This window comes from Malus sylvestris, chromosome 16, assembly GCF_916048215.2.
Source record: "Malus sylvestris chromosome 16, drMalSylv7.2, whole genome shotgun sequence".
In the NCBI taxonomy this organism is placed as follows: Eukaryota; Viridiplantae; Streptophyta; class Magnoliopsida; order Rosales; family Rosaceae; genus Malus; species Malus sylvestris.
Genome location: NC_062275.1, coordinates 23105268 through 23117799, shown reverse-complemented (window position 1 = coordinate 23117799; position 12532 = coordinate 23105268). Strand labels below are relative to the sequence as shown.

General features: G+C 39.5%; 1 pseudogene; it reads right to left on the bottom strand.

The window, feature by feature from the left end:
- Window positions 1-7340, bottom strand: part of LOC126609217 (PHD finger protein ING1-like) — an 81944-nt pseudogene extending 74604 nt beyond the window's left edge.
- Between the last annotated feature and the right edge of the window lie 5192 nt (window positions 7341-12532).

The window sequence follows — 12532 nt, the reverse complement described above, 5'->3', positions numbered from 1 at the left end:
TAACATCAACTTGGGCACTTCCTTATCTCCTATGGCATTAAAATCATGCAGCTACCTTGGAGTTCCAAAGAGAATATCCTCCGTGGTAGTGGAGGCATCACTCTTTCATGAGAAATGGTTCCAAAACAAATGGGCTTTGGATTCCAACCTGGTGTAGGTATCATCACTATGCTTTCTTGGGCTCTTCTTAATATTTTGTACTTTTCTGGATAAGGGTTTTGAGGAACATGATCCCCTACGCCTTCAGTTTTTCTATTAGCCCCCTCTACTTCTTTCTTACTCTTCTAACTGAGTCGTCTCTCTCCTTCTTGGGTAAACTTCTCTAACTTAACATTTTAAAAAGCTTATGAGATAACAGGCATTTTTAGTAAGTTCATATAAGATTTGTGTTGCCTCTGAATCCTTCTTATCATGGATGCCCCCATTTCTCGAACAGACCTTCCGTCTTTCAGCCCAATCGAGCTGAATTTACCTTTGTAACTGGTGGTATTAGGCTCATGGTTCTTTCAAGCCTTCCTTGTCTCATTCTGTTGTAGTTGGTTGGTTGGGGAGCCTTAACATCCACCCAACGTGGTAACCTTGCCTCTTTATCTTCTATTTCTTCAAAAGCTTCAAAATTTCTAAACATTTCAAAGAGACCCTTAGGCTCTGAATCTCTTCCCAACCTCTGGAAGACTTTCTTAGTAGTCTCATTGTTTGCTTCAATAGCTCAAAGAATACTTTTATGGGCATCCTGTTTTTCTATCTCTCTCATTCTGACCAACTCTCGATCGATGATAGAACCTGATGCTGGTACCTCGAGCTCATACTCACACTGACATCTACTACACAATATTGTCTTTCTTTCTCCTTTTTCATCCAAGGTAACTTTTCCTTTTCCTCTCTCAACCCAATTAAGATTTATCATGTTGATTGGGGCTTCAAGGAATGGATCTGTGTCAATCATCATGTCGGTCTGGGGTTTCTCCAACAATAATTTTCCCTTGACTATAAGGTCTTGGATCCAATCTTTGAATTGTGCACACTTCACAATGGAGTGGTTGAAGGTATAGTCGAGTTTGCAATACTTCTTCCTTTTGAATTCTTCAGGTTTGAGCATGCATCTTCTTGGTGCTGTCAGGCAAGATTACTCGAGCACTCACCAGTTCCTCGTAGATGTCTGCGGCCTTGGTTAAGTCAAAGGAATATGACTAATACTTTGGAGGCTTCATGGGTACAAAGCCTCTATTGTTCATCACGATCTTTTTGATCTTTGATAGGTTGAACCAATCCCTTCACCATCAAAGGCTTGAAAAGAATGGTCATCTCTGCAACACACAACTATATCCTTTCTCCAAAGTTGTTATCATTTTCTCCCGCCTCTAGGCCTTTAAACTCTAGCTGATGTATTGGCACCTTGCTTTTATAAAACGGGGGCACTTTGGACGAGTGTTCCACTTGCTACTCCTCTACCAACAGCTTCTCATACTTAGTGGCCTTAATCACAAGTTCTTGAAGCTCGTTGAACTGTACTTCATAGAACTTCTTCCTCATGGGTAGTTTTAGAGCCTTCTGGGCGATAGCTATGAGTTGAGTATGGTTGATTAGGAACTGGCATCTCATCTTGGTCTTCCTGAACCTCATCATAAAATCCTTTTTAGACTCATGTTCATATTGCTTCACTTCCACCAGATCAGTAATGGTCATTTCGGGTTCCACCTTATAAAATTGCTCATGAAAGGCCATCTCCATCTGCCCCCAGTTGGCAATGGAATTAGGGGGTAACAGAGAGTACCATTAGGAAGCCAAGCCTACCAGTGAGTTTCCAAATAGTCTTAGTTTGTTGTTCGGGTTGCCCTCAAATGCCACATAGTAATTTGACAACTTGAAGATGTGATCTCTAGACAAATTGCAATCTTACCCACTAAAAGTTGGGAAAGTAGGCATCTTGAAATTGAGAGGAAAATTATTTTGCTCATCGATCTACTCAAGATAAGGCTTCTAATATGTCATCCTAAACATCGAGCGGGCTTGTGATTGAGCATTTTGTACCACCATCCTTCTCAATTCTGCCAATTCATTCCTGAGTTAATGGTTAGACATATTATTGTGTGGGGGATAAGAAATCCCCCACTTCGGGCTATGATCAATGCCCGAGAAAGCTTCTCTTTGTGGGTCTGGCTGTTTCCATCTAGCTTCTTTTCCTCCCTTATTAGCCAATAATGGTAGCCTATAAGGAAGAGGCTTGCCCCCAGCTATGGATAAGCCATTTTCGCTTGTTTCTCCTATTGAGTTAGACGTACCAACCTTTATCCCTTCCTACCCAACCTACCTTTTAGCATCTAGTGGTGGCGAAAAAAGATCGGGTAAGCCTGTTTCTTAAAACTCTTTTTCTTCTCACTGACTGGTTTCAGCCTCTTCTTTCCTTTTCCCCTTGTTCTTCTTTTCATCAAGTAAGGGGAATAAAGGAATTACTGGTTCCTTTTCTGGGCGTGCCTTTATGATTCTTTCCCTTGTGTAACCATCATTCAATGTGGAGTACTTTAACTCCAACTTTCTTTGTAAAGTTCCTGTTAAGGAACATAACCTGCTAACCTTCAGAGAGCTCTTCTCCAACTCCTCAGTACTTGTACCATGGTGGCTTGCAAATCTTCATTGGTGACCTTTCCACCCGACTTCTCCCAAGAAGTTAGGCTCTCTAGGATTGTGGGGTTGTGTAGTGAAGGAAACTCTTCTGAGTGATCTATCTTGCATGCTTCTATTGGACAAAGAAGTTGCCCAAATTCCATTTTCCACTTAAACGTTTGATCCTTCCTTCATCTTGGCATACAATATCACAAAATGGGTCCCACTGGGCGTGCCAAAACTTCTAACTAGATCTGTCCTTCACACAACTCCCCAGGGTTTTACCTGTCGGGCAAGATTTTGCTGCTTAGTGTGTTGCAATATGAGTTTGCTATTAGTTTGAATGGTGCCTTTGTGGGCTTTTTATTAGGCCTTGAGGCTCACAATCAAAACTAATATGGATCTGAGCATGCCAATGTTATCTACATATAACAGATTGTTCTTTTTGGTTATTAACTGGGTTGATCACTTGCGCCACAAGTTATTTAGACTTCTTGATCTTACTGGATTGTTACAGATAGGTTAAGTCTGTATTAGGTTCTTTTTCTTGCCTTGTAAACAAGGTCTTTTACTCATAATATTATATGTCCAGATAAAGGGAGTTCAGGGCCCTTCCAACTAGGGGTGGGTTCAAAAAACCGAAAATCGAAAAAACCGAACCGAACAAAAAAATCGAACCGAATTGAAAAAACCGAACCGAACCGAATTCTTTTGGTTCGGTTCGTTTTTAGTGATCTAGAAACCGAACGGAACCGAATTAATTAAATTAATTTTTTTTATTTAATTATTTGTTTTGGGTATTATTTTCTAAACCCAATTTGTAAGTTAAAATGTGCTAAACCCAATGTGTTGCCAAACTTTAAGCTCAAAATATTAAAAAAAGGCCTATAAAAACTCTAAACCCTAACCTATTATTTCTCCCCCATATAAGGTTCCGGAACCAAACCTCTTCCCGAAGTACCTACATCCATCTTCATAGCACTGTCTACTTCTGCGCCAGCTTTCTTTTCCAAATCTACTCTCATATAACATGTAACATAATCCATAAACATTTATTTCGGGTAGATTACTTGGGTAATTTGTGATGGAAAAGAATCCAACACACATTAAATAAATCCACCCACGTATTACCTTTACTAATTAAGTTGTCAACATGCAGTTACAAGCAAACAAACTTGATCTTTGAACAACATCATACAATTTAACTTTTCTAATTCATTTGTACAATTTTTGTGTGATTTTTGTGTTGTGAGGTTGTTAGTTTGGACTTTGGAAGACTTGATTGATGATTTTAGTTCAACTTTAAATGTTTATTTTCATTGTCTTTGATTCTAGTTAGAATGTTTATGTTATGATTGTGTTGGATATGTTAAAATTTAAAATTTCAATGTTTTTCATTTTTTGAAAAAAAATTAAAAAAAAAACCGAAACCGAACCGAAAAAAAACCGAAAAAAAAATTGAACCGAACCGAACTGAACCGAAATTTCGGTTTGGTTTCGGTTTTGGCAAAAAACCGAACTGATTTAAACCGAACCCACCCCTACTTCCAACTGTTTCTTTGATTACAGTTAAAATTAAAGAAGCAAGGTTAATTAGTCTAACCCGATTAATCATCAAAATAAAACTTTGAATGAAAAGTAGTTGAAATGAGTATAACCTTACGTAAAAATCCTTGTTATTAAAGAACTTTGAACGAAATGCATTAAAGAACAGATCTACTTTACATAAATACAAATAAAAGAAACTTAGGCAAGATTATAACCTTGTTAGGCAAGGTTCATCTTCTTGCAGCCACCCACTTCTCTTTGTGTTTTACAAGGGTTGTAATCTTTCGAGAATGAAAGGTAAAACAAATTTTACTAAAGGGATTCGATACTATAGCATTGGGGAAAAGTAGTAGAACTTCTAAATCTTGACAAAAGATGTCTTTCTATGGTGAATCTATGGCTAAGAGAACAGCGTCTAGATAAACTAAAGCTTTCTGGTTTCTTGCTTGTCTGAGAGCAAAGTGGGATGTCTTTTGATTGATTGGTTAAGTGTCCTTATCTTTGGTGTCCCTTGTTGCTTTTATAGACTTTTTAACCTGACTACCCAAACCTTGCCTTTTAGTGATGGCTTTCAAAACATGATGAGTCACCATTTACTTACATATCCATGCCCTTGAAAAGTACTTTTTGTTGGGGGTGAGCTGCCCTTCTGAGTGTCACTTCTTGCATAGGCTTATTGCCTATTCCTGGCTAAGAAATGATTTTTAATTCCTCCTGGGCTGTCAACTTGTTCGAGCCCAATTCTCCCTTTACTTTTTGTGTTCTTGGGTCTCCACTGTCATTAAGCCCAACATTAAATATCCACTCAAACAACAGTAACCATATGTATAGGGCAAGATGGCACTCAATGAACCAGATCATATGCCCGAACAGCCAACAGAACCTTTTCGTCTACAATCCCAATGTTGTGCTTCTGCTGATCAAGATCATCTGAGAATCTATTAAGGGAAGTATTAGGTTTAATATTCCCAGGCCTAATTTCACGTTTTATATCCTCAATTTCTTGTTCGCAGTTTGTCTCTGGATATCTGTTCATATACATTAGAGACAACACTTTACTTAACAACCCCCATAAAGTAGATGAAAATGTCAGGAGACAATTCTACTAGAAGACATCTGCCATCCCTAACGAGTGCACCAATGCACCAACGACGGATACCCTCATGTCACACACACACGCCTGGTGCCCCTCAGATCACACACACAAAAGCCTGAAGCCCCTCAAATCACACACACGTCCCCGATGCAAGGCCACCTACAACGGTGATTATATAGGATGGCGCAGTTACCGCCGGCTTATCTGCCGACGCAGTGACGATGACGGCGCATCCATCGGCGACCAGAGGACACGTGGCGGCGCATGACCGTCTGTACGGCGGCATGTGTGGGGACCTAAGGCCTACCCTAAGATTCTAGACCCATGGTGCACTCCATTTTTGCTAATTTGAACTTGTTTTGTGAATTTGGTTTTAAAAGTACTAAATGTATTTTACAAGTGCAAGCACAACTAAACTAGACAAAGGCAAGGCGCTTGTCGAGGAGACACGCTTAAATTTTCTGTGAATGAATCATTTCAAAAGTATTTCCTGATTAACTTTCATGCTTTTGATATTAGTCCTGGATTAGACTAGTTAGACTGAATTGATTAGATGATACTAGAAAAGTTTCATCTTACTATTGTGGTTTCTTTTTGGGAAATTTTGATAATTAGCCATATTTTGCATTTGTAACAATTTTAACCAAAAGTCCATGCAAAAATTCTAAATTCCCCCCCCCCCTTTCCCCCTCTCACTTTGACTCCCACCAGTGCAACATAGCCCTATCTCACCTCATCCCACCCTCTCTTTCTCTCAAATGCACCACCACGAGCATCGCCATACGAACTACGACGATGATGCCACCATCAAAATTGAACTCAACATTCTACCATTAAAATGCAAGTGTAATAAACGGAACATGCACATGCTCACACGGCCACACCCACATATGCATAGGGAGTAATTGAAATGAAAATTACACTTGAATGATTTTCAAATTGAATAACAGAGCAAGATATGGTGGTGGCGTCAGTCGTAATGGGTGCGGCGATGGTGGTGGTGCATTTGGGAGAGGAGAGGGGTGAGGAAGGTGGGGTTGAGATGAGGAAGAGAAAAGGGAGAAGGCATGGGGAAATTTAGGGTTTTTACCTTGATTTCTAGTTAAATTTGTAAGAATTGAAAAAGGAGGCAAAAAATCATTTCATGGTACAAATATGGCTAGTTATCTAAATTTCCCTTTCTTTTCACCACATGGTCTAATTTAAATAGAGAATAGCGTTATTTGCAGACGTATGATATTTACATGTTTTAGATTTGGGAAATTTTATTTTAAACTCATGTAACCTCTTTCTACACCTAACTTAAATTTTAAATGTTAATTGTCTTTTTTATCCTATTGCATAATCACTATTAAGTACAAAATAAAATTAATAATGAAACTCAAATTTATCAATAAACCCACACACTATAATTAAACCCTACCATCACTCCTTGTTTATCCTACGTTCATTCCGGCTAAAACCCTAATAGTTCGTATAGATAAAAACAAGTTTTTTAATTGATGGAAAATCCTCGAACTAAGTTATAACTCGATTTATGAATTTTTTGTTCGTTTGATTTCAATTTTTTAGAGTTCAGAAGATGAGTATTTGGGTTTCAATTCTTTTCATCAGTACCAACCTACTACGATGTACGGACAAGCCAAACAAGTGTCATAGTTGCTACTTGATTCATGTATTTTTTGTAAATTGATCAACCCACTATGCTCTAGTTGCACCAATGATTTTAAAAATATGTAACCCTTATGTAGTCTGGATTTTTCATATTCGTTTTGGCCGAAGAGCTTTGGTCTCTCCGTCTAAAGCTTAACAATTATCCACCATCCAAATCCTAAGCTTTTAATCATGATGGATCCTGCCCCTCAAAATAGGTTCTCCTGTAAGAGTGATTACTTGACAAAATCATGTAATATATTAATGAGTAATGAAACTTTATAGATACTTGCTCATGAGTTCCATTTACAAGTTTCAGAACAGGCTCCATGCTTGTGTTCAGAGTTGGCTGTGAGAAATGATTAATCACCAATCCTGGATTTATTGTAACTATTGCAAACTTCCAAGCAGCTTCCTCCGCCAAGGTCTTTGAAATCATTTACCAAAGCTGATGAAGGAAAAGTCTTAGTGAACACAACGAACATGCATTTAAAGTATAAAATATTTAACTTTTACACAACAAAAGTTAAGTCGTTTACGTGAAGTATACTAACAACCATACCAAAGCCAACAAAAATATGAGCATCAATCGTGCCATGACAAATAATTATTCCTTTCAATTAATTTACATCTAAACATGATATAACAGGCTAAAAAACCCTAAAAGGGGCTCATATTCTAGCTATTAGGATGCCAAGTGGCATCATTGCAATATGCCAAATGGACGGTCAAGATGGCAAATTATTAGCTGATATGGTTAGTTTGTTAGTAGTTGTTGGAAGGTAGTTTAGTGAGTAAGCTAAGGAAGTTTCTATATAAGGAAACTGATGTAATAATTAGGTGGTTATGTTGTAATTGTGGATTGGTTAATATGAGAAATTACTATACAATTGTGAAGAAGTAGAGTAAGGGTTCTAATATTGGTATCAGCCAGTTCACGATTCCTCTCAATCCTTCGACATTGTATTACTCTCGAAGCTTCCCAAAAAACCATGGAATCCCGAGTTTCTAATTTGGAAACCATGATCGCCAACCTCAAAACTAAGCTCAAGAACAATTAAGACATGATTTTGTTGCAACTGCAGTCGTTGGCAGCTAAAGGTAGCAGTGGTTCTTGCAGTGAGCCTTCGAAAGCTACGCCGGTGAACCCGAACCTGCAGGATGGAGCACACCCTAATTTTGGCCCCAATAATGGTCGTCAAGATTTTGGTCAAAATTCTAGCCGGCAAGGTCGAGCGTCGTTCTTGAAGATGGATTTTCCAAGGTTCATGGAAGGTGATGATCCTTTAGGATGGGTTTATAAAGCTGAGCATTACTTCGAGTTCTTTAATATTGAAGACTCTAAGAAAGGTTAAAATTGTGTCTTTCCACATGGAGGGAGAAGCTCTCCAATGGTTCCAATGGGCATAGTGCCTTTCAAACTTGATAAGAATTCACGAAGATCCTTTGTCAAGAATTCAGACCCTCTGAGTTCGAAGATTCTGCAGAGAATTTGTTTAAGCTGAAACAGACTGGAACTCTTCAAGATTATATCATGGATTTTCATTGGTTATCCAACCGCACGAGAGATATAAGTCCTACCCTTATCAAATCTTGTTTCATTGGGGGGTTAAAAGAAGAATTAAGACATGATGTGAAGCTTCTCAAAAGAAGTGTTTGAGGCTTCTGCATTTGCTCAACAAATTGATGCCAAACTATCAAATTTGAAGGTAAAATCTTGGCACAAATCACCCTTGATTCAACCAAATTTTTTTATCTCCAATCTTGCAAAATGTCACTAATAGAGTAGTGGTTGATATTCGTCCCAAGTTTAACAATGTTCAAAGATTAACTCATGAGGAAGTAGACTTAAAAAAATGGTTTGCGCTTTCACTGTAAGGAAAAGTATGTGAGGGGTCACACTTGTGATGTGACGGCCCGTCCCATAATTTACGAAACTGAAGAGTATTTTCGTAATTTTCACTTTGGGTTTAAGATATTTTGAATTGGGATGTTTTTGGATCATGTTTGGTGTGCCTGGTGGGGCCTACTACTCTTCTCCTTCTCCTCATTTCCCTCTTTGGAAAACCTCACAGGCTTTCTCTTTCATACCTCTCTTTCATCTCTCCTTCTCGCAAGTTCCTCTCTTCACTCACCCTTCATCTCCAAGCCACAAACATCCCAGAACGACCTCAACAGTGGCGACACCACAAACCACTACCACCCTGGGATCTTCCAGGCAAGATCTCGAACCCAGGATTGTCCCGTAGTACACCACAGTGGCGGAGACCACTGTTTTTTCCCTCTCTTGTTGAACTCCGACGAGTTTCTTTTATCCTTGACATAGGTAGGCCCTTTAAAACCTTTGGTTTGAGTTTTAGGGTTAAATGGAGGTAAGTTTTGCATTGTCATCACTTGCCAGATGTAGAAAACTACTCAGAGGAAACCTTCCCAAATTTCGATGGGAACCGTCGCCTTCTAGACCTTTTTCGGCCAACTCCGGCCACGGCTGGACCAAATTTTGGTATAGTCCTCTTCCCTTCCTCCATAGCTTAAAATCTATGTATTGCATGACTTGTGTTGGCAGAATTTTGGAGTTGATCAGAGCTGGGAATGTTCTGACCTTCTTCTCTAACGAGATTGGCCAACCCGGCTTGTAATTAGGCCAAACTCAATCCACATAACTGAGACAGCCCAACTCCTTGGGCTATGGAACCAAGCCCATTAAGCTAGGCCCAAGCCCAGTTCTAATAACCCAGAAAACTAAAACCCCGGCCTTTGGGCCATGGAACCCGACCTAATACGCTAGGCTCAGACCTAAGTACCCCAGGCCCAACTCAGAGAACCCAAGGCCAACCCAAATGGAACCAAACCCGACCCGAATCTGGTCTAGACCCAATCGGATCCCAGAGCCTTAGCCAATGTTTGGGTGGTGCGTGGGCTTGCGCGTGGGCGTATGTCCTGGCTAGCGCATAGAGCACAAGCGTCTCCACCGTAGGTATTGTGCTCCGCCATCATCGGCCACAACGCTGACGACATTTCCGGTGAACTTTCAGGCGACCCAAAATGGTGCGTAGCAGTCAGGGCCGCCACCCTATGACGACGCGTGCAACAACACATGGGGGTACCCGAGGTTCCCACTTATGTTTTTCGACGTCCTGAATCCGTTTATGACATCCGTTTCCTGAAATTCAACTGTTTTAGTATAGTTGTATTAATTGGTACCTATATGTACTTAGGTGCAATTGTTTGTGGCGTTTTCCTCCACCCTTGTTTGCACGGCTCTTCGCCAACGGTGTAAGGTGAGTAAACCCCTTCTAAAATGCATGATTTTACTATTAGAAATGCATACATGAAAAGCATGATTTATTGGTTACGTTTTATGAAACATTTATGAGTAAATTGGTTTCATGCTTTACGAATTATCATGTTTTATCAACTTTACGTTCCTTGTGGTATATATGATTGATAACTATATACATACTTGTGAACGTGGTTTTACGATATGATGTTTTAGCTATTGAACTTCGATTTAGATATATATATATATATATTAGAAATGTTATGTTAATGCTTTTATGTACTTACTTAGTGGCTATTCAAATGATCTACCTACGAGCGAATGTCATGCATACGAGCGTATTTTACTACCTACGAGCGTATGGTCCTTCCTACGGGCGATTGATACTGCCTACTGGCGAATGATACTGCTTACGGGCGAATGATACATTTATATTGGCTTTGCCCAAGCGTAGATTGGTGGCTTCAGCCAGGTGTAGGATGGTGGCTTCAGCCGAGAGATATAAGATATGGCTTCGGCCAAGCGTTTTGTTGGTTCTTACGGGTGGAAGATTTTTATATTGGCTTCGATCAGGCATTTGTAGATGGCTTCGACCAGAAGATATTTATATTGGCTTCAATCGGGAGATGTAGTGCCTTCGGGCGAATGAAGATATTTGTTTATATATATACCCTGTAGTACTACTACTAAACACATTATATACGATATATGTTTTATGAAAGGTTATGGCATGCTAGGGTTTTTGGAAAACCTATTACATATTATACAATGAGTTTTCTAAATTTGGGAGTTAGTACGTTAAAGATTAACTGTTTTAGTATTACTTTTATATCAACTTAGTCCACTCATGTTTTGTTTTGCACCCACTCAGGACTTAGATTCGAGGCATACAATCTCGGGGTCAAGGTACTCCCACATCGGCAACTTTGAGTCCTCTCGATGTAAGACCCATCTCTTTGTTCATTTAATTTTATATTATTCCTTTTTAGTGTCTCAGACTAGTTGTATGCTCTGAACACGTTCCACAATTGTGTATTCATTATAATTAAATTTAGAAGTTTTATTTATGTTTGTTAATTGTTCTTAGTTCTCATGCATCCTAGTATGGCTTCATCACCTTCAGGTGTCGGCCAGCATGTGCCTACCCTGGTGTTTGGTGAATATTAGGGTCAGGCAAGTCAATTTGGTATCAGAGCGTCGTTTGTTCAGAGCATACTTAGGATCTTCTATTACTGTAGTAGTGTGTCGGTCATGACATCATTTGGATGTCACGACTTCCGAATTTGTTGTCATTCGACATGGTTATACAACCCTCATTCTGCATGAATAGTCATATCTTATTGAAAAATAAGAAATTTCGTGTCGGGATTGTGCCTCAGCGGTGAAGTGATGGATTGTTGGACAACTTTCGACATCAGACCGATACTCTGCAACATGCGTCCCTTAGGAATTACGGGCAGAGTCGGTTTTACATTGAAGAGATGTGAATTAGAAATCCCAGTAAGGGGAAGTTTGGTTAAGACCAGCTGGAGATCCAAGATGGCAATGCCACTTTGCAACATGTGTTCCCTAGGAATTGCGGGCAGAGTTAGATCTACATAAGAGTGTAGGGAAACAGAAAAATCTATATGGTATAGGTTGGTGAAGACCAACTAGATATCCGAAACAGTGGTGCTACTCTGCAACATGTGTCCTTAGGAATTATGGGCATAGTAGTATCTACACAGGAATGTGGTGAAACGGAAAAATCTAAGTGATTTGAATTTGGAAGACCTGAATCGGTGATGTCACTCTGCAACATACGTTCCCTAGAATGGCAGGCAGAGTCATATCTTTATGGAAATTAATTGAAACACTCGAAGTTCTTGTTGGAGAAAGCGAGTAAACGCTAGTTGTTACGAAGTTTAGGAAGTGGTAGCTTGGTGAGATCGAATCAATGTCCTCGGACTTGTTCCCGCTGAGGAAATTCGTGTGGATCCTTAGAACTATTCTCGGCGATTGTTCTATCAATAACCTTTTTGTTTACTCCAACCATGAGGTCAAGTTCACTAAACACTGGCAGTCAGTTGTACGTCAAATTTTTCGAACGTTGTTTTTGTTTAGAGTAGGCACTGTTCTTGAGAGATTTTTTGGTAGCAGACATTATTCTCATCAATTTCCAAAAAGGGTTACGACCGTCAGAAATTGAAAACCTCACAAGATGTTATGAAATACAAAACGTCTTTGGTCTTGTCAAATCCTATCAGTAGTTTTTAACTATTCTTTGGGCTTAGACCTACTTCCTTTTTTGCTAAGAAACCAGTCAACTTTAGTGCGATGCTGACGGTGAATAAAGTTTCTGACGACTGGGT